The sequence below is a fragment of the Ursus americanus genome, chromosome 2 (genome assembly GCF_024610735.1).
Source record: "Ursus americanus isolate L20-20 chromosome 2, mUrsAme1.1.p, whole genome shotgun sequence".
NCBI classification, from domain to species: Eukaryota; Metazoa; Chordata; class Mammalia; order Carnivora; family Ursidae; genus Ursus; species Ursus americanus.
The window spans coordinates 105,406,687-105,425,858 of record NC_142128.1 but is presented as its reverse complement, the minus strand read 5'-3'; the positions used below and the strand labels follow the sequence as shown (position 1 = coordinate 105,425,858).

At 46.0% G+C, this 19,172-nt stretch overlaps 1 long non-coding RNA gene across 1 annotated transcript; it reads left to right on the top strand.

Moving 5' to 3' along the window:
- The first annotated feature begins 3,722 nt into the window (after nucleotides 1–3,722).
- Nucleotides 3,723–17,590, top strand: LOC148110704 (uncharacterized). Its single transcript, XR_015723326.1, has 4 exons — nucleotides 3,723–4,424; nucleotides 6,937–7,149; nucleotides 7,981–8,069; nucleotides 15,579–17,590. It is a non-coding gene; the product is annotated as an uncharacterized LOC148110704 (long non-coding RNA).
- The last annotated feature ends 1,582 nt before the right edge of the window (nucleotides 17,591–19,172 follow it).

The window sequence follows — 19,172 nt, the reverse complement described above, 5'->3', positions numbered from 1 at the left end:
ACACAGCCCTACATAAGGGCCTCCTTTAGGCTCCTGTGGGCGGTTTGGAAGCAGCTGAGGAAGGAGTTAGGTCCCGGTTGTGGGATTTTTTTTTTTTTTTTTTTTAAGTCAGACACAGACACAGCTGTTGAGCAAAATGCAGACTCCACAGAAAACCCAAAGCCTCAGACCCTTCAAGCCAAGGAAGAGTTTAGGTGACGTTCTCAGGATAGCTGTCTGGCTTCTGGCCCTTGAGACAGGGAGCAAAGAAGATCCAGACTTCTATCACCTGCTGATGCTCGACTTTGATCTTCAGTGTTCACAACAATCAGGAGAGAGGGAGTTAGTAGACGAGGCGACGTTTCCCAGCCAGATCCGGGAGGACTCCGCTGTGCTTCCTGAGAGGGGGCCTGCAACATCCTTTCTGTGAAAAACCAAAACCCACCCAATGACCCCCTGGTCTCCGTTCCAAGCTCCTAAGACCCTGCGAACAGAGCTCCTTCTTTGGTACCTGCTCCTGAGAGATGCGCGTTGAGACTGTCGATAGGCGGTAGGGGAGTGCTACCCGGGGACAGGTTCCTGCCTCCGCTGGACAGGACCACGTTCCTAGTCCCACGGGAGCTGACCGTGACCCAGTTCCCCAGTGGGAGGCGGCACAGCGCACAAGGGGATGTGTGCTGTGTGTGCCCAGGACTTTTAGAACAAGAGGATCTAGCAGAGGGAGATGGGGAAGAATTTCAGTTGTGCCTTTAAAAAGGATGATCTCCTGAATGACCGATTTTAAAAAGGTGGCAAGTACCTTGCTATCAACTCTAAAGAAAGCAAGAGCTCTCAGTTTGACATAACAGGTGTTTTCTCTTTTATTTTTTTAACATTTTGCTGGGACTGCGTTTTAATTTCTGGCTGCAAATTTCTTTAAGAATTTTCCAAAGGAGGCTTTGGAAACGAGTCCAAAGAACTCTTGGGTTTCAGGTGTCTTAAAAGCCCGATGACAGCATTTTGCCTCTGAGGAATTTTTGGTAGGGAAATGCCCTGTCCACCTGCTGGAATCAATGAGCAGAGCACCCAGACCTTCCCCACCTCCAGCTTCCTCCCACTCAGAACAAGGAGAGGCGAAGTCAGACAAATGTTGCTGACTTTAAAAATAAAGCTTAAGGGATTGAAGTTGTCACCTGCCAGCTGGCCTCATAAAAAAATAACGTGAAACTAAAAATAATTGACTGGGGGCTCAGTAAATATGGCTGGTGTGTGAGTCTCCCTGAACCGGAGACAACCTCTCAAAGGTTTTAGCAGATGCAGAATTTCTTCAGAGCATTTACTATGATTTTTTTTATGAGCTCTTTTAGAAGACTCCACATTCTCCTGTGACCTGCAAAAAGTTAGGTTAATCCAGTGGAAAGTCGGGGCAACCAAAGGAACACCGAAGTCAGCCTCAGATCCCAACTCCTGTCAGACTCCGGATGCGGAGGGCGACAGTGGCTTTATGGAAAGTGAGTTTTGACGCCATTTCCCTTTTTTCCATATAGGGGTGCCTCCAGTTTTCAGGCACTCCCCATTCTCCATCCAAATGATTTTGAATCTGTGCATTAATGCATTTGAACATACAGATAGGAAGCCCCCGTCACGCACAGGCACCGTGCTGGGCTCTGCGCAAAGAACGGTGAACAGAACAGATGCAAATCTTGCCCTAAACATCTTCCAAACCACGGAGTTCACTCTTGGGGTCTCCTCGACCTTCACAAAATGAGAGCCTGCTGGAAGAAAGGAGATGAGGTGTAGTTTTGAGGCACAAGATGGCAACAGCCCCTCCGCAGCCCCACCCTTTCCCCCCAAGGACAGAGCAGCCATGTGCTCCCCGAGGGAGAGCGGTGCAGTGGTGAGGGTTTGGTCTTCGGATTATCCACCTTTCCGTACCAGGTTCGGAAATTATTTCTCCTCCCACCCACCATGTAAACTTGGCCCCTCACACTGCACGCCAGGAGTGGCCTGGCTGTGCCCTGGTGTTTGGGCGAGGGCGATTAGCCTCGGCTGACCAGTACCAACAGACTCAACGTGCTATGAACTCCAGCCACATGTGGCTGCTTCTCTGCGACGTTAACCAGGGAGGAGGGATTGCAGATTTCGAGCCGTAATTCCTTTCCAAATGCTCCCCCAGTGCTGCGTAAGTGACTTGTCAGAACACACAGGAAATTCTTCGCTTTAAATTCATAGCAAACAGACGTCTTCACTTAGCATTTTTGAGCTGTGACTATTTTTTCTGGCTAATGATGGGATGGCCTTGCACTTTGAGCCCGTCTGGGAGACCCGGGGCATTTTAAATCTCCAGGATCGCGAACAGACTCCCGGCAGGATTCCAACGTCTGTCTTACCGCCCCAGAGACACTGGAGAGAAAGCTGTCCTTTCATTTCTTCTGTCATTCTTAATTGTGATAAAAATGCCATCGTAACTATTTTTAAGTGCACAGAGGCATTGAGTACACTCATGCTGTTGCACAACCATCATCACCGCTGAGCTCCAGAACTTCTCCAACTTCCTAAACTGAACATTTGTCCTCCAGAAACACCAACTCCCCATTCCCTCCCCTGAGCCCCTGGCCGCCAGCGTTCTCCACTCTCGCTCCGGTTTTGCTAGTCTGGGTGCCTCATGCAAGAGAAATCATGCGGCATCTTTTCCTGGCTAGCTGATGTCACTTAGCACGCGTCCTTAAAGCTCATCTATGCTGTAGCAGTTTCTTGTCAGAATTTCCTTCTTTTTAAGGCTAATACTCACTCCACTGTATGTATATCCCACTTTGGGTCATCCATGGACCCACAGACGGACACTTGGGTTGCCTCTACCCAAACCTTTAACTTCTGTGCCTTGGTTTCTTTATCTGTTATTAGGGAACCAAATGGGACAAGAACTGAAGGTTTGTATAAAAAGTTAAGTAACGACCGGATAGAAATCATTGTTCTAGCGGCGCCTGGCAGAGGCAGGGAACAATATCCGACCCTGAGAGACCAGGCAGCAGGGGCAGCAGGTGGATGGAGTGTGCTTCTGGAACGAACCGTATTTCTCAGAGTGAGGTCTGCCTGTCTCACAATCTTGTGGCTTCCCAGGCTGCTTCCTGGATCTACTGACCCGAAATCTGCAGGGTGGGGCCCAGGAATCTGCACTTTCAACAGGCCCTCCTGGGGAACTGTCCAGGTCGAGGACAATGCGCTCAAGCAGGGAGGTGGCTCCTTGGGTCCACGTGTCTGCAGTGGACAAACACAGGGAAGTCAGGCCGTGGGTCAGTTAACGTTTTCCCTTCCTGCCCCCCCTTCTCCTCCCCCAGGAGCCGCCTGGTCCTTGGGGCCACTGAAGCCTTTTACCTGCTGGTGAACAGCAGGAGTCTGGTCAGCGTGAGTGTGACCATGGCAGAAGTCTACAGGGACTACAGGGACGAGGACGGCTTCGTGTACATGACCTACGCCTCCCAGGAGATGTTCGGCTGCTCGGGGTCAGGGCAGACCCCACCATCCTCTCCAGGGCGAGTCAAGAACCTGTCCTGGGACGGCCCGCCTCCTGGGTGTGAGTGGCGGGCGGCCCAGTGAGCAGGGCTGCCCCGCAGCGATGGGCCCCCAGCGCCACAGGAAGGCCTGGCCGCCCCTGTGTCTTTATGGGGCCCCCTGCGCTTGTGTGCGCGGAGACAGTGGGGTGGCTCTCGGGGGTTCTGTGCCTGCTAAGTCTCTCCTGAGTAGGCAATGGTGCGCGTGGGTGATGGTTTTGTGCGGAGAGCTGGAGATGGATTTCACGCGTCTTCTGTGGGGAAAGCGGCAGGCCCCCCGTGGGGCGGTCTGGGGGAATCCCGGGCTGTGGACGGGTCCCTGTGGAGCCCGCTCGTGGAGCCAGTGTGATGCAGCTCATCTGGGGGTGGGGGGCTTCTCTATGTCGTTACGAGATGATCCTTGTATTTCAGAGTTCGTCGGACTTGCTTATTTCCTCTTCGGATCCTTTTCTGTCTGTTTACTCGGTATGGATTTATGCCAAAGCTGTAACCACCCAGTTCCAAATAATTTACATGAGTCTTCCTTAGGGTAGAATTTTTAAACTAATGGCTTTCATGTGAGTCTTCATTATGGACCAGACTTTGTTCAAGTCCTCTGGGCGTGTTACTCCTCATAATCATCCTATATGTTAAGTACTGTTTCCCCCCATTTTAAAGATAAGGAAATTGGGTCAGAGAAAGGTCAAGAAACTCGCCCAAGTTCCTCCAGCTAGCAAGCAGCAAAACCAGGATCTGGAATGCAGCGGTCTGGTGTAGAACCCAGGCTCCACACCCCTCTGCCGGTCTTCCTGTGGACGACAGAAGCTTCTTTCCTTGGTGAGACCCCACTAGTCTGGCGTGGGGGCTGAGGTGCACGTGCCCACCTGTGCACACGGGAGACAGAGCCGCACACAGAATGCAGAGAGGCTCGGTCAGGTAAGAAGAGTCACAGACGAGGGCAGGAGGGCCCAAAGGAGGGGTGCTCCCTGTGCTTGGAGAGCGTCCTCTACGAGAGTCTCACAGGGAGTCAGCTTCGACCTACGCTTGGAGAATGAAAAGCATTTTCATGGGAAGGAATTCTTCATTTTGAATCACTTACGGTGAGGAAAGTTCGAATAAGCATGTCTCGTGTGTCAGGAGCTTCTAAGAGCTGGAGTGACAGCAGGGAGCGAGACAGGTCAGGACCCAGCCTCCTGCCACTCTGTCCAGGGAAGGGAGAGAGAACAGAGAGAAGCGTGGTAAGCGTCTGAAGACAAACGAAATGGGGTCCTGGGATAGGGATGGGGGGACACTTCACCTTGGCGGTCAGGGAAGGCCTCTCCGAGGAGGTGACATATGCACGGGCTGTGCAGGAGCAGGGAGCCGGTTTGCGGATCTGGGAGGAGGGCCTGTATGTTCTGCAGGACGGTGAGAAGAGAGGATGCCTGGGTTTCTGGTTTGCTTCGTTTGGGTCCGTTTCGTGGTTGCTGCTTCCCTGCATGGTTTGGCCTCTCCGGTGGGAGCGGGATGTTTGCGGTGGCTGTATTTGCGATGGGCACGCAGTAAAAAGTTCAGCAAATATTTACTGGCATCTTCTTTCCTTTAGTCTTTTTTCCAGACCCTGGGGCTCCGAACGATCCCTCCTTCATCTGTACCCATTTCTTTGTTTTACTTCATTTGATCATTTCTTTGCCACCCCTGGGGGGGAATAAAATCTGGGCCAATTTTTGTTGAACAATGAACACTATTACATTAAACCAAATTAAACTAAACCGTTCAGTTAAGCCATTACACATTAAACATCACAGCAGTGAAGAGCATCCCCGGGGCGCCGAGTGGGGGCAGGAATGACTGGAGCAGAAGGGAGGCACGTGAGGCAGAAGAGCCAAGAGAAGATCCCCAGGGACCTCTCCTCTGCTCTGAGCCTGGTTTGATGTTCCCAGCGGGTTCCGCCCGTTTCTTTTCCATGCAACCCTTTTACCCTCAGGACAAAAATAGGAAATAAAACAAAACACACCCTCGGGTTTGCTAACTGGGCTGCCTAACAAATCACCTTTACCTCAAGTGACGTAAAACGAGGATTTATTTTTTCCCATGAAAGTTGTGGAAATCCCTGGGAGGCAGTGGGTTGGGTGGAGGTTCCTGGTTTCTCCACGGCTGGCAGGTGGCTGCGGCCGTGGGCTGGCTGGTGTGGGCCACCCGCACTGCCTCTCATGCCCCGGGAGGCCAGGCCAGCCCCGAGAGCGTGGTTTCAGGGCTGCGTTCCCCGGGTGCCGAAGGGGAAGATGCAAGCCTTCTTGTGGCCCCGGCTCTGGGGTTGCCCCGTGTTCTTTCTGCCACAGCCTTCAGTCAAACCTGTGTTTACGGTGTGGGGAAATCAATAGCACCTCTTGATGGACGGCACTTTGAAGGATCTGTGGCCTTATTTCATCGACCACATACTTACCATAAACACGCCCAGCCTATTCCTCCTCCAGCCACATACTGTACTCTCTGTAATTTATATCCACCGATGAACGCATATTTCCTCCGTGTCCACGCTTCCTTCACGGTCTTCCCGCAGTCCTCTGTGTCCCTGGGCCACCTATGACGTTTATCAGGTGCTTTTAAAAAGCTTGGTACTATCACGTTGATGTTAGGTAGAAGGTGGCGTCTCATAGGCCCCGAGTGAAATACGTATTTGCAGACTTGACTTCGTTCATTAAGCAGATTCCTACTGTATGCCCAGTGGTCAGCACCTTACAGCAGAGTGTGCTGATGTTCTAGATACCTCCAGTGTCTAGTTCAAATCCGGAGTCTGGGAATAACTCCTAGAGGAAGTGATGTCAGAGCCGACGTATGAGGAGAAAGAATTAGCCAGACCAAGAAGAGAGGGAACAATACTGAAGCCACAGAAAACAGGATGGAGTATTTGAAGAATGAAAACCATTTCGGTGTGGCTGGACCTTTGAGAAGGGAGTGGATCGAACAGGAACAGTGCGACAGGAGAGGGGTGAAGGCCTTAATTAAAGACAGGAAAGAAGAGGGAACTTCTGGGGGGCCTGCATGGCTCAGTCGGTTGGGCGAACGACTCTTGATTTTGGCTCAGGTCATGATCTCAGGGTCCTGAAATGGAGTCTTGCCTTGGCTTCTCACTCAGTGGGGAGTCTGCTTGTGATTCTCTCTCCCTGTATTCCTCCCTGACTTGGGTGCGTTCTCTCTCTCTCTCAAATAAATTAATTACAAAAAAGAAGAAGAAGAAGAGTGAATTTTCTCCTGGGAAGACCAGAAGGGACAGGACTGGAGTGCCATGGTCCAGGTTCCCCGTAAGAATGATCACTCTGCCTAAGCAAGGTTTTGGAAGTTTTCAATTTTCTTTTTAGCTAGGCCACTGTCTGGAAGTTACTAAGGATATTATTTTAAAATATGCTAATATGGCATTGAAAGATGTTTTAAGGAAAAGAATAACAAAATTTAATTCCTATTCTAGGGGTATGAAGTTCTGAAAGAAGTTCTAAAAGGGCATAAAGAGATGAACTGAGGATGTGCAGAAAGATTGGGATGGAGGGTGTGTGGCGTCAGGAGCTCCGTGTGCCTCACTGAGAGGCCCGGTGCAAACCAGCCCCTGAAACTGGACAAGCTCCCAGAGATGCTGGACTGGGGCTGAGCGAGGACAGCACTTCCAGTGTCCACCGCAGCTCAGGTGAGGCCCTGGAGGGAGACAAGGTGCTGTCGGGCCACAGGACGGACCTCTTTCCAGACCCTCCCCCAACATTTGGAACAACGCTCACAAAATATCCCCAAAGTTCTACCCCGATTGAGATTTGTTTCAGGGAAAACTAAAGACCACTGGGGGTGTTTTTACATCCTCTCAGTCCAGGGAGACCCGGCTCTCCCACCACATGAGGAGCCCTGAGGGGCCCTTCCAAGGGCTGGACTCTGCTCTCCAGCACAGAACACGGTGGGCAGAATTGCAGGTGCCGTCTCGGGACCTGGGAGCAGAGGAGTGACCATGACAGGAGGCCCAGATGGAGCTGGGGCGGCGAGGCAGGGAAGGTGGGTACGGGACACAGAGCGAGTCTGGGCATGACAAGCAGAGCTGTGTAGCACAAGACATTTGCCGTAAGATGTTTAAGAGCCGGAGGAGAAAAACAGAGAAGGGCGGCTAGAAGACCAAGGGATAAAAAGGGAGAGAGATTGAGGATATGGAAGGAGGGCAGACCTCAAGTGGGCACCTGCTGCTGCCCATCGGAAGCCACAAGCAGGAAGAGAGCGCTCCCTCCTGCCTCCCCTCCCCTCCCCCCTCAGCCCCTCAGAGGCTGGAGGCCACTGAGGAGAGAGACGCAGGGCAGCGGGATTGCAGGGATGTAGGGGTGCTGCCCCAGCTCCTCCAGGGCCTCAGACACAGAGAAAGCAACAGGAGAATGACCTATACCTGCCCACTTCCGCGTACTTATATTCTTGTTGTCAAACAATATTCATGTACATTTATGTGCATCGTTTCCTAAAATTTATTCTTTTATTTTTTTTAAAGTAATCTCTACACCCAGTGTGGGGCTCGAACTCACCACCCCAAGATGGGGAGTCACACACTTCACCTGCTGAGCCAGCCCGGCACCCCAGGTACCTCATTTTTAAGTTGAGTGGCTTCCAGTGCATTCACATCCTTATGCAACCATCACCCCACTGTCCCCCGGGTTTTTCGTCTTCGCAAACTGAAGCTCTGTGCCCTGTATACAGTTCTCCATTCTCCCCTCCCCCAGCACCTGGCAACCAGCATTCTTAGATATTGTTTAGGCCTCATCAGGCATTAATTTTACCATAAGTGTACCACTTTTTTAATCATTTCATTTACGGAGGTTTCCTGGTGATGAGCTTTCTCGTTCTTGACCTAAAAATGTCTTTATTTTATCTTCATTCTTATGCATGTTTTCATTCCGTATAGAACTTTAGGTTTGCAGTTCTTTTCCTTCAATGCATTAATGAAGTCCTTACGTATTCTTTTGGTTTCCGTTTTTGCTAATGAGAAGTTAGCTATCAATCTGTGGCTGCTTTGAAGGAAATGCATTCTCACTTGTCTCTCACTCCCTTCTTCCCTCTCTCCCTCCATGTCTCCAAAATATTCTCATTGATTTGGATTATCTGCAGTTTCACGTGATGTGTTTGAGTATGACTGTCTTTTTGTTTGTCTTCCTCGGACTTCATAAGGCTCACTGCAGCTGTATGTTAGTATGGTTAACCTTTCCGGAGAATTCTCAGACATAACCCTTTCAAAGAGAGCCTCTGCCAAAGCTCTCTCCCCTTCTGGAAACTTCTCCTCCTTAGTTTATACCTTCCTCTCTCTCTCATCCTGTATAATATCTTCTGACCTATCTTTCAGGTCTGTCATTTTCTCTTCTGTGTTCAAACTGCTTTAAAACCCATTTTACTGAAACATTAATTTGGATTAATTTCTTTTTTCATGTAAGAAAGTTTATTTAGTTCTTTTACAAATCTGTTATTTCACTTGTTATAGTTTCCTGTTTCCTGAAGATATTTTTTTAAAGATTTATTTATTTATTAGAGAGAGAGTGAGAGAACATGGAGCATGTGAGCGGGGGCAGGGGCAGAGGAAGAGAATCTCAGGTAGACACCCTGCTGAGCGTGGAGCCTGACACAGGGCTCAGTCTCATGACCCTGAGATCACCACCTGAGCTGAAATCACAAGGCAGCCCCTTAAACGGCTGAGCCAACAAGCACCCCCTCCTGAAGATATTTTTGAGCTTCTTATATCTTTTAGACATAATTATCGTTAAAAATAATCTGTTGCTGGAGCACCTGGTTGGCTAAGTCATTAGAGCACATACCTCTTAATCTCAGGGTCTAGAGTTCAAGCTCTACGTTGCCTGTGGAGCCTACTTAATTAAAAAAAATAACAATAATAACCTGTTGCTAATAATTCTAGCATTTGAAGTCTTTGGGGGCAAGTTTATGCTGGCTTTTCTGTCAGTACTTGTCCACTGCACCTCATTTCCTTGTGCCAATTTCTTTAATTTTGTGCTACTTTGTTCCCTTGAAAATTTATCTGTGAGATTTTCCAGAGGCCTAGGATGAACATTTCTTCAACCAGAGACATTCTGCATTTGCAACTGCCAAGCACCTGGGTACTAGAAACCATTTACAAGTAGATATGTCTCCAAGCCTGATATTACTAATTTGGTCTGCAAGTGTTCATAGGATCAGCATTGGTTTTCCAAACTCAGGGGCAGGTCTTTTTCCCCATGTGACCCCAAACCCTTCCCACGTGAAAGGGAGTAGGAGAGGGAGCCAGCCATACTCTGGTCACTCTGTGCTTTCCAGACAGCTAAGTTTCAGCTCAGTTTCTCAGCTGTTTCCAGCCAGAGTCTGCAAATGCCTCCAGAGCCAGAGTGAACTACAGCCCACCACAGCCTCTTGTTTCTTGACTTCCAAATTTTGAGCTATCTTTTCTAGACCTTTTAAGAAATTATCTTTTCAATAACTTTTAAGGAAGTTTTTCATATTCTATCATTTTAAGTCATCTTCAGTAGGAATGTGGTCCAGATAATACAGCTTGCTGTCATAGAAAATGAAATCCCCCTAATTATCATTCTACTTATTTTCTCATTCCTATCAAGTCTCTGCATAGTCCAAATTAGCCATAGGGCTTTCCTCAACTCTAATATGGGGTTAATCATTTTTTCCTAGTCCACAGAGTCAATGTGAATGTCAAATAAGATACCATAGGTAGAAATTCCTGTAAGCTAGTGTCATCCAGAGGGAACAATTAGGAGGGATGTGAGCACAGTGATTTAATCATCTGTGTGCTCTTCTCAGCTCTAAAATTCCAAGAGTCTATATTTTTGATGAATATTTCCCATCTCCACTTATTTATATAAATCTTCACACCCTCCTCTGCTCATTGATAATACCTAGCACCATTTTTTTCTATATAACTCTACCTATCCTTCAAGATTCATACAAGTATACCTTCTACGTAAATGGTCCTCATAATGGCTACAAGAACCCAGACCTTTGAGGCCCAGTTAGACCAATTTAATCAGAATCTCTGGAGGTAGGGTCCAGGTTGGGGCCAACGTTGAGAATCACGTTCTACCTAAAACCGTTTCTGCCGTGGAAGTGCAACAGTCTCCCCTTCGGAATCCAATCTCTTCTTGACTGTGTCATTCATCGGGACGGAGTCCCTAGTGCCTCATGAGTCAATTATCTTGTCGAATTTGTAAATACCCTGTCTTGCTAAACGGAATACAAACTCTTTTATGGATAATTTAGCTTTCTTCCCATATTGCACGTAGAGTTATCCCTTATGAATAATAAAAGACCTAGAGATATTTTCATATGTGATTGTTACCAGGAGTAGGAAAATGGCCGGTTTGTTCCAGGTTTCTAAAATGACTTAAAAAACAAACAAACAAATAAAACCAACCAACTTCAGAACATTAGAGAATTGGTTGAATAAATTATGTGCTAACCCTCTGGTGGAATACATTATAGCTATTACAAAATACGCTGGAGAAGACTAGTGAATAGCATTTAAAATGATTTTGATACATTAAACAACAAACGGCAAATTACAAACAGTATGCGATTTTAAAATTCAGGGAAAAATTATGGATAAGTGGTATTCTCGAATACTTTGTATTCAAAACACAGAAACAAAGGCAGCGTTGCTTCCCTGTGGTGTGAGTGTGCGCATGTGCGTGCAGGGAAGCAAAGTTAAGTGAAAGATGCCCATCACTGCCTTTTAAACAGCACCTCTCTTCCCTCAGTTTCCACCCAAGATCACTGCAGTGCTGGGAAATGATTCATCCGGCACAAGCACAGGTGCCGTCCCACTGCTTTGCCCTGTTGCCAACATGGGCTATTTCCCTCAGTCTAATACAAGATAGGTGGCCAGGCTAGTTACATGGCCTGCAGGTTTGAGCATAAATGTGATTGATCGCCCGGCTAAATCCTGGTTACAAAATATCTGGACTCACTGAAGTTCCAAAGGCATGAAACTGGACAATGCAACGAAGCTATAACACAGCTCAGGCTCTTATGACCTTGGGTGGGGTCAGCTGTGTATGTGACAGGGAAAGAGCGCGGTGGAAAGAGTAGGTCACTATTTTCTACTTGGAGAATAAAATAGTTGTACAAAAAAAAAAGTAAGACTGTGCCGTAGGATCCCAGGATATTAAAAAAGAAGAAGAAAAAGGAAAAGAAAAGAAAGAAAAGGTCTGGAAGAGGTTATGTCAAAATGTTACCAGCTATCAGAATTCACCCATCACTGGCTGGAATGTTTTTTGGTACAAACTTCATCAAAAACAATTTGGCAATACCTATCAAAATTATAAATTCACATATCTTTTGTTGCAGCAATTCCACTTCTAAGGGTAATTTATGATATGCGCACACATTTGCAAGATAATATATGTGCGTACTTACTAACGCAGCATAGTGTGGAAAAGCCTGAAAATAAAGCATCTGTCAGAGAGAGCTTGTTAAATAATTACGACATGTGGCTGAAGTTTAGCAACTGTAAGACAGAAGGAGAAAACACTTTATGAACTCATATGGAATCATCTCCAAGATATATTTTAAGTGAAAAAACTTAGATACATATGTAAAATGGTTTGGATTTTCTATGCTACTATTTGCTTTAAATAAAATTGGGGAGACGGAATATGCATGCTTTTTAATGTAGTGCACATATAAAATCTTGGTTGCCTTTGGGAGAGAAAATGAGTGGAGACAGCGAATTTTTTTCAAAGACTTAATTTTTCAGAGCACTTTCAGTTGTACAGCAAAATGGAGAGGAAGTACAGAGATTTCCCATATGCCCCCTGCCCCCAATGTCTCCTCCATTAACAATATCAATCACCCAAAAGGTACTTTATTTCCCAAGGATGAATCTATATCGCAATCCTGGGAAGTTCACAGTTTACGTTAGTGCTCACTCTCGGTGTTGTACATTGTATGGATTTGGAGAAATGTGTAACGACATACACCCATCATAATATCATACAAAATATTTTCATTGCCCTAGAAAGGAATGTTTTCATTGCACACTCTTTTGAACCTCTTGAACTTGAGCCATGTACATGAATTTCCTAGTTGATAAAACATTTAATTAATAATTTAAAACATTACCAACCTGCTAGAGTGTAAGATTCATGGAGGTAAGGGACTATGTCTACCTTGTATGTAGTTCTATTCACAGCCCCCAGCACAGGGCCCAGAACAGAGTACATACTTAATAATAGCTGAAGAATAAATGAATGATTAATATTTAGTAGTGAGATTCCAAGAGATATTTATAATTAGTAAATATTCTATAACACACAGGTATGATTTTTTTGTAATCAGAATTAGAATTTTTGAGTGGAAAGAAAAACGCAGATACAGTATAATTCTTAGACCCAGGCAAATGGGACCCCTGGGTCAGCCTTGTGCCTCTGGAAGCCCTGTGCATTGAAGTGTCTTCCTCAAAATTTTCTGAGACCCCTCCTGTTGGCTGGGACCAGCTGGAGCCTACAGTGCCATTGCAGCAGGGTGCCACAGGTGCTCTCCAGTCCCTGGCCACTGTTCCCCTCAGGGGTGACCAGATACCCCAAGGAACTCCAGGACTCACGTGTATGCATCATCCCTGCCTGGCCCTGTGGCTGGGTCCTGGTTCCAGGAGAGTGACCAGAGAACAGATAGCTTTCATTGGCTGGTATGGTATTTCTTTTGTGGAATTCTGTGAAATAGGCCACCAGTTGGTGCTGATAGCCTAATGTTGAGTGACTGTCACTCAAGTCAGACACAGAGTAGTGGGTAAGTTTAGGTCTTGAACCACTCAAGCCTTGAGCTTGAGTTCTCATGGAGCCCATGTACTCATCAATTCTCACCTATCCATGTTCTGACATTTTGTTACCAAATTGTTTTCATAGACAGAACACACACACACACACACACACACACACACACACACACATTTGTCAAGGCTCACACCCCAAGGGTGGCCCTGTTCTAATATAATTTTTTGTATTATTTGAAAGATTTCAGAGAGATGAAAGTATTTAACATTCTGACAAACCAAAGCAAACACTTTATTCTAGAATAGAATAAAAGAAATAAAATGGAATAGAATAATGTTGGTAAGTGAGAGAAGACAGCTAAGCCACTGCGGTCAGTGTCTCTACCCACCACATCCAGGATCAGAGGAGCCCAGTGAGTTATACAGTGGGCTGTTTCCATAGCCGAAGCTCATAGTTTTACAGCAATTTAAAAAAAAAATTATGAATCCATAAACTTCCACTCCCTTGCCCATTCTTGGCAAAGTTCAGAGGAGGTCAAGCCCAGCACTCTGGCACAGCTGCTCTGGCCCCTCTGCCTTATGGTCACAGCCCACATGGTCTAACACTACAGAGAGATTACCCAGCCTGCCTCCTCTTACATGGTCATTGCTCTGCACATCCCAACATGCTCTTTCAAAGAAATGGAGCTTTAGAGAGAGAGGAGGGTTAGAGAGAGATTAGCTCAAGAAGCAGCCATCTTGGGAAGATAAAGTCAACTTCTTTGTCCTAAAATCAGAGACTGACACCTTCTCACTCTGCTGCTCGTTACCTATACTGTGCATCTCTGTGCTGACTCAGATAACTCTGTATAATCCAGAGAAAATGTCATGTATCTGACTAAAAACCCCTTTGGTCCTTCCCTGCTCTAGACCAGTCCTTTCTGCTCCCTCCGGCAAGCTCCTGACCTTCCAAGTCAGACCTGAAGCTGTGGAGAGACACTCACTAAGGCGCACCAGCTCCTTCCCCGATGTTCTGTGAGGGTCGAAAAGGAATTGAAGTTGTAACTCATGACTTAGATCAGGCCAACTCACTGTCGCACTCAGAAATCCAGCTCTTTTCCATTTTCATGGGTGTACCTGTATGTTGCATGTGAGGAAATGTGTGCAATGCCACAGGCAGAGGGAAGGGGATCACGGATGGAGCACTTGTCACTGAAGGCCAGAGCCAGCTAGCTACCCATGGACACAAAGACCACTTGCAAGGCTATGTGTGATGGGCCTGAGGATGTTTGACTCCTGTCTCCCCATCATTGCTCAGAGTCTAACCCCCACGCCATCAACCTCTTGGTCCTGATTAATCCATAGAATCTGTGATCCTTATTCAGCAACTTTTCCTTCACCCTCTTCCCAAAACTGAGCGAGAGCCCACACAACCAGACAGGGTGGCCTGCATTTATTTTGGAAAAGAGTCACAAGGCCCTGGACAGGATGTGAAAATACAGTAGTTTATGAGAGGGGGTGAGAGAGGTGGATGTGGCCAAGCAGCCAGTGTTTGGCTATCCACTGATGCTTGGGACTGAACATGCAGGTGTCAGCAACAGACAAAGCCGGGCAGAAGGCAAGCTAGCAAATGGGAGAGGAAGCACCCAAAAAGCACTGTTAGTGGATTGCTTACTGCTGATGCCCATTCCTGCACTTATTAAAAGATACATTTTAAGCATCTACTGTGGGCCACTCCAGCAGAAGCCTCACTCAAGTATCTGTGCCTGGTCTTACATCTGGGTGGGGACAACACGCATCTAAACAGGTAACTGCAATAATGTCTGTCTGATCAGTCCTGGTCTGATGACAGGGAGGTTCTGACATGGAGCAGTGGGGACCCAAAGGGCAGAGCAGTCCCTTCTACTTGGGCCTTGGAGGGAGGGTGGAAGGGCAGATGTATTTTCATACACAACATGAAGCTTGAGCTGAGTCTTCTAGAGGTGAGGAGGTAACTGGAGACCATGATGGGTCTAGAGATGTACTTGGTAGAGTAAGCAAATGAGAAAAAGGGGGCATGTAAAGGAATAGTAAGACATGCCAGGAGAAGGGTGGTTTGGTGAACTCAGCTATGTGTCCGGGTGGAAAGGAGAGAGCAGAAAGAGAGCTGGGTTGGGGAAGTGGGAAGAGGCTGTAGGGTTAGACTTAGCTCATGGGTGATGAAGGGGAGGGACCACAAGTCATGGCTTTGCATTTTACTGTATTTTCATGTTTTAATATTTAAAAAATCCATGTTCTGTGTAGATTGAAATGCATGATACAAAATTATTGTGTTGCAACAAAAATAATAGCAATATTTTTTGTATTGTTCCTAGATAAACTTTTGCAAAGATTCCCATTTATGGAAGCAAGTTCATTACTATAAATCAAAACAAGGCAGTAGATATAGCCATGCGGAAACCTCTGCTTGGACTTTAAAAAAATCACAACAAAGGCAATCGAAGGGGTGGGCTATAGAGCACCAATGCTTGCAGAATAGGCCAAGGAGAAGGACCTCAGGGAGGGAAATCAGTGGTCTTGGTCAGCCAGTTGGCTAAAGAATCTAAGGCAGCTAGAAGGGACAGGAAGCTGGGGAGTCAGGGAGGAAAGTAGTCAAGGGAATGCTCACAGAAGAATTTGGAAGTAGGAGATCATGGGCTATTCTGTCCAAGAATGTTCATCGGAGTGTGGGATAGGAGCCCAATGGCAGCAGCAAGTGGAAGAGGGAGATTGAGTGAGGAGGGGGAGCCAGTGAGGGTGCAGGTTGGTCTTCAGGATCTGGGCTCTCACTGGATGGAAGGAGGTAGCTGCCCAGTAGTGGTGGGGGAGGCTGAGCCAGTGGGTCTGAACTGGCAGCACCAGAGAGAGAGAGAGAGAGAGAGAGAGAGAACAGTCTCATGCAGAGGATCTCATCCCCTCCTCTGAGACCACTGGGAAGATGGAGAAAGGCCTTGGCTTAGAGCACAGAGGTAGGAGGCAGAGGGACTTACCACTATCCTAAAAGTTCAAAATCATTTCCAAATAAAAAGTTTAAAAGATTGTAAGGCAGGTGCTGTCAGAGAAACAGACAGTAGATCAGTGGAACAGAATAGAGAACTCAGAAACAGACCCACGACTCTATGGTCAACTAATCTTCAACAAAGCAGGAAAGAATATCCAATGGAAAAAAGACAGTCTCTTCAACAAATGTTGTTGGGAAAATTGGAAACCACATGCAGAATGAAACTGGACCATTTCCTTACACCATACACAAAAATAGACTCAAAATGGATGAAAGACCTAAAGATGAGACAGGAATCCATCAAAATCATTGAGGAGAACACAGGCAACAACCTCTTTGACCTCAGCCACAGCAACTTTTTCCTAGATACATTGCCAAAGGCAAGGGAAACAAAGGCAAAAATAAACTACTGGGATTTCATCAAGATTTATCTTTTAAAGCTGCTGCACAGCAAAGGAAACAGTCAACAAAACCAAAAGACAACGGACAGAATGGGAGAAGATATTTGTAAATGACATACCAGATAAAGGGCTAGTATCCAAAATCTAGAAAGAACTTACCAAACTCAACACCCAAAGAACAAATAATCCAATCAAGAAATGGGCAGAAGACACGAACAGACATTCCTGCAAAGAAGACATCCAAATGGCCAACAGACACATGAACAAGTGCTCCACATCACTCAGCATCAGGGAAATACAAATAAACCACAATGAGATACCACCTCACACCAGGCAGAATAGCTAAAATTAACAAGTTAGGAAATGACAGATGTTGGCGAGGATGCGGAGAGATGGGAACCCTCTTACACTGTTGATGGGAATGCAAGCTGGTGCAGCCATTCTGGAAAACAGTACAGAGGTTCCTCAAAAAGTTGAAAAGAGAGCTACCCTATGACCCAGCAATTGCAGTACTGGGTATTGACCCCAAAGATACAAATGCAGTGGTCCAAAGGGGCACCTGCAACCCAATGTTCATAGCAGCAATGTCCACAACAGCCAAACTGTGGAAAGAGCCCAGATGTCCATCAACAGATGAATGGATAAAAAAGATGTGATATATATATATATATATATATATATATATATATATATAGAATGGAATATTATGCAGCCATCAAAAAATGAAATCTTGCCATTTGCAAGGACGTGGGTGGAACTAGAGGGTATTATGCTAAGCGAAATAAGTCAATCAGAGAAAGACAATTATATGATCTCACTGATATGTGGAAGTTGAAAAACAAGACAGAAGCTCCTAGGGGAAGAGAGGAAAAATGAAACAAGATGAAACCAGAGAGGGAGACAAACCATAAGAGACTCTTAATCTCAGGAAACAAACTGAGGGTTACTGGAGTGGAGTGGGGTGGGTGGGATGGGGTGGTTGGGTGATGGACATTGGGGAGGGTATGTGTTGTGGTGAGCACTGTGTGTTGTGTAAGACTGATGAAACACAGACCTGTACCCCTGAAACAAATAATACGTTACATGTTAATAATAAAAAAAAAATAAAAATAAATCAAAAATAAATAAATAAATAAATATTGTAAGGCATGCAGAGTTCATTACATTTCCTAGTTCCTTATTATTTTTTAAACAATAGAATTATAACAACTATTTTTATTTTACTTTATTTTAAAGATTTATTTCTATTTTAGAGAGAGAGAGAGCACGTGCACATGAGTAAGCAAGGAGGGGGAGGGGCAAGGGGAGAGGGATGAGATAGAACCTCAAGCAGACTCTCCGCTGAGCGTGGAGCCTGATGCGGGGCTCGATCCTACCACCCTGAGATCATGACCTGAGCTGAAACCAAGAGTCGACTGCTTAACTGACTAAGCCACCTAGGCTCCCCACAACTATTTTCAAAAGCTTGCTCTTCTTTTTGCTTCATGTGTCTTGTTGACTTTTCCAGCGCATACAAACCTACCCCATTCTGTTCTGTGGCTGGGCGCCGCTACTTTGTCTGGATGAAGCATCATTTATCCCGCCTACCTCTTGTTAATGAAACTGGACCCATCCAGTTTTTGCTTTTGCAAATGACATAGGGCCACAACATGTGATTTTGAGCAACCCTGACCAAGATTTGCTTCTCACAAATGGAATGACTTGGAACATGTTTTTCTCAGTTCTATCATTTGAAAAATGAACATTAACAATAGTGTGTTGATTTGGTGGTTGTGAGAATTTAATGACAAAGCACTGTACACAGAACCTGACTTGCAGGAGGCCTCTTACAACAGCACCTATGATGAATGCCATCCCTGGGCAACTGTCTTCATGTGTGCGTGTTGGTCTCGTTGTGCAGGTGTTTCTGGAAGTGGAATTGCTGACCCAAGTGTATGGATATTTCAAACTGGTGATTATCACTGACTTTCCCTCTACAGAATTGTTTTAGTCTACACTGCCATCAAAACCCCCTACTTCATCATGACACTGGAAGTAGAAATCTTTAACAATATTTACCACTCTATGAGGCAGAAAGTCACCCGATACTGCTCTATTCTATGTCTGGTTTTTAGCACCTGTCAAGTATTTATTGGCAATTTGCACTTTCTCTTCAGTGAAGCCTGCTTATTTGGGGTGGGAGGGAGCTTTTCTCCTGTCCTGTAGGCCTCTTTGCATTTTTATTAGAGAAATTAGTCTGCCACATGTGCTGCAAAATGCCTTTTCATTTTGTTTATGGTTGGCTTTTCTTTTCTTACAGAAGTTTTAATTTTTTTACGAGATCCAGTGTTTTACTCTTTTCCTTTGTGGCGTCTGGGATTCCTGCCCTGCTTACGGTAAGTGTTCTGTTCCATGATTATAACCTATGACACAAATGCTTTTTGTTTTTTCTAACACTGTTAAGATTTTATCTATTTTACGTGTAAATCCTGATTCACCTGGAATTTATATTAGTGTAACAAGGGAGGGAAGGATTCAGCTACCCTACT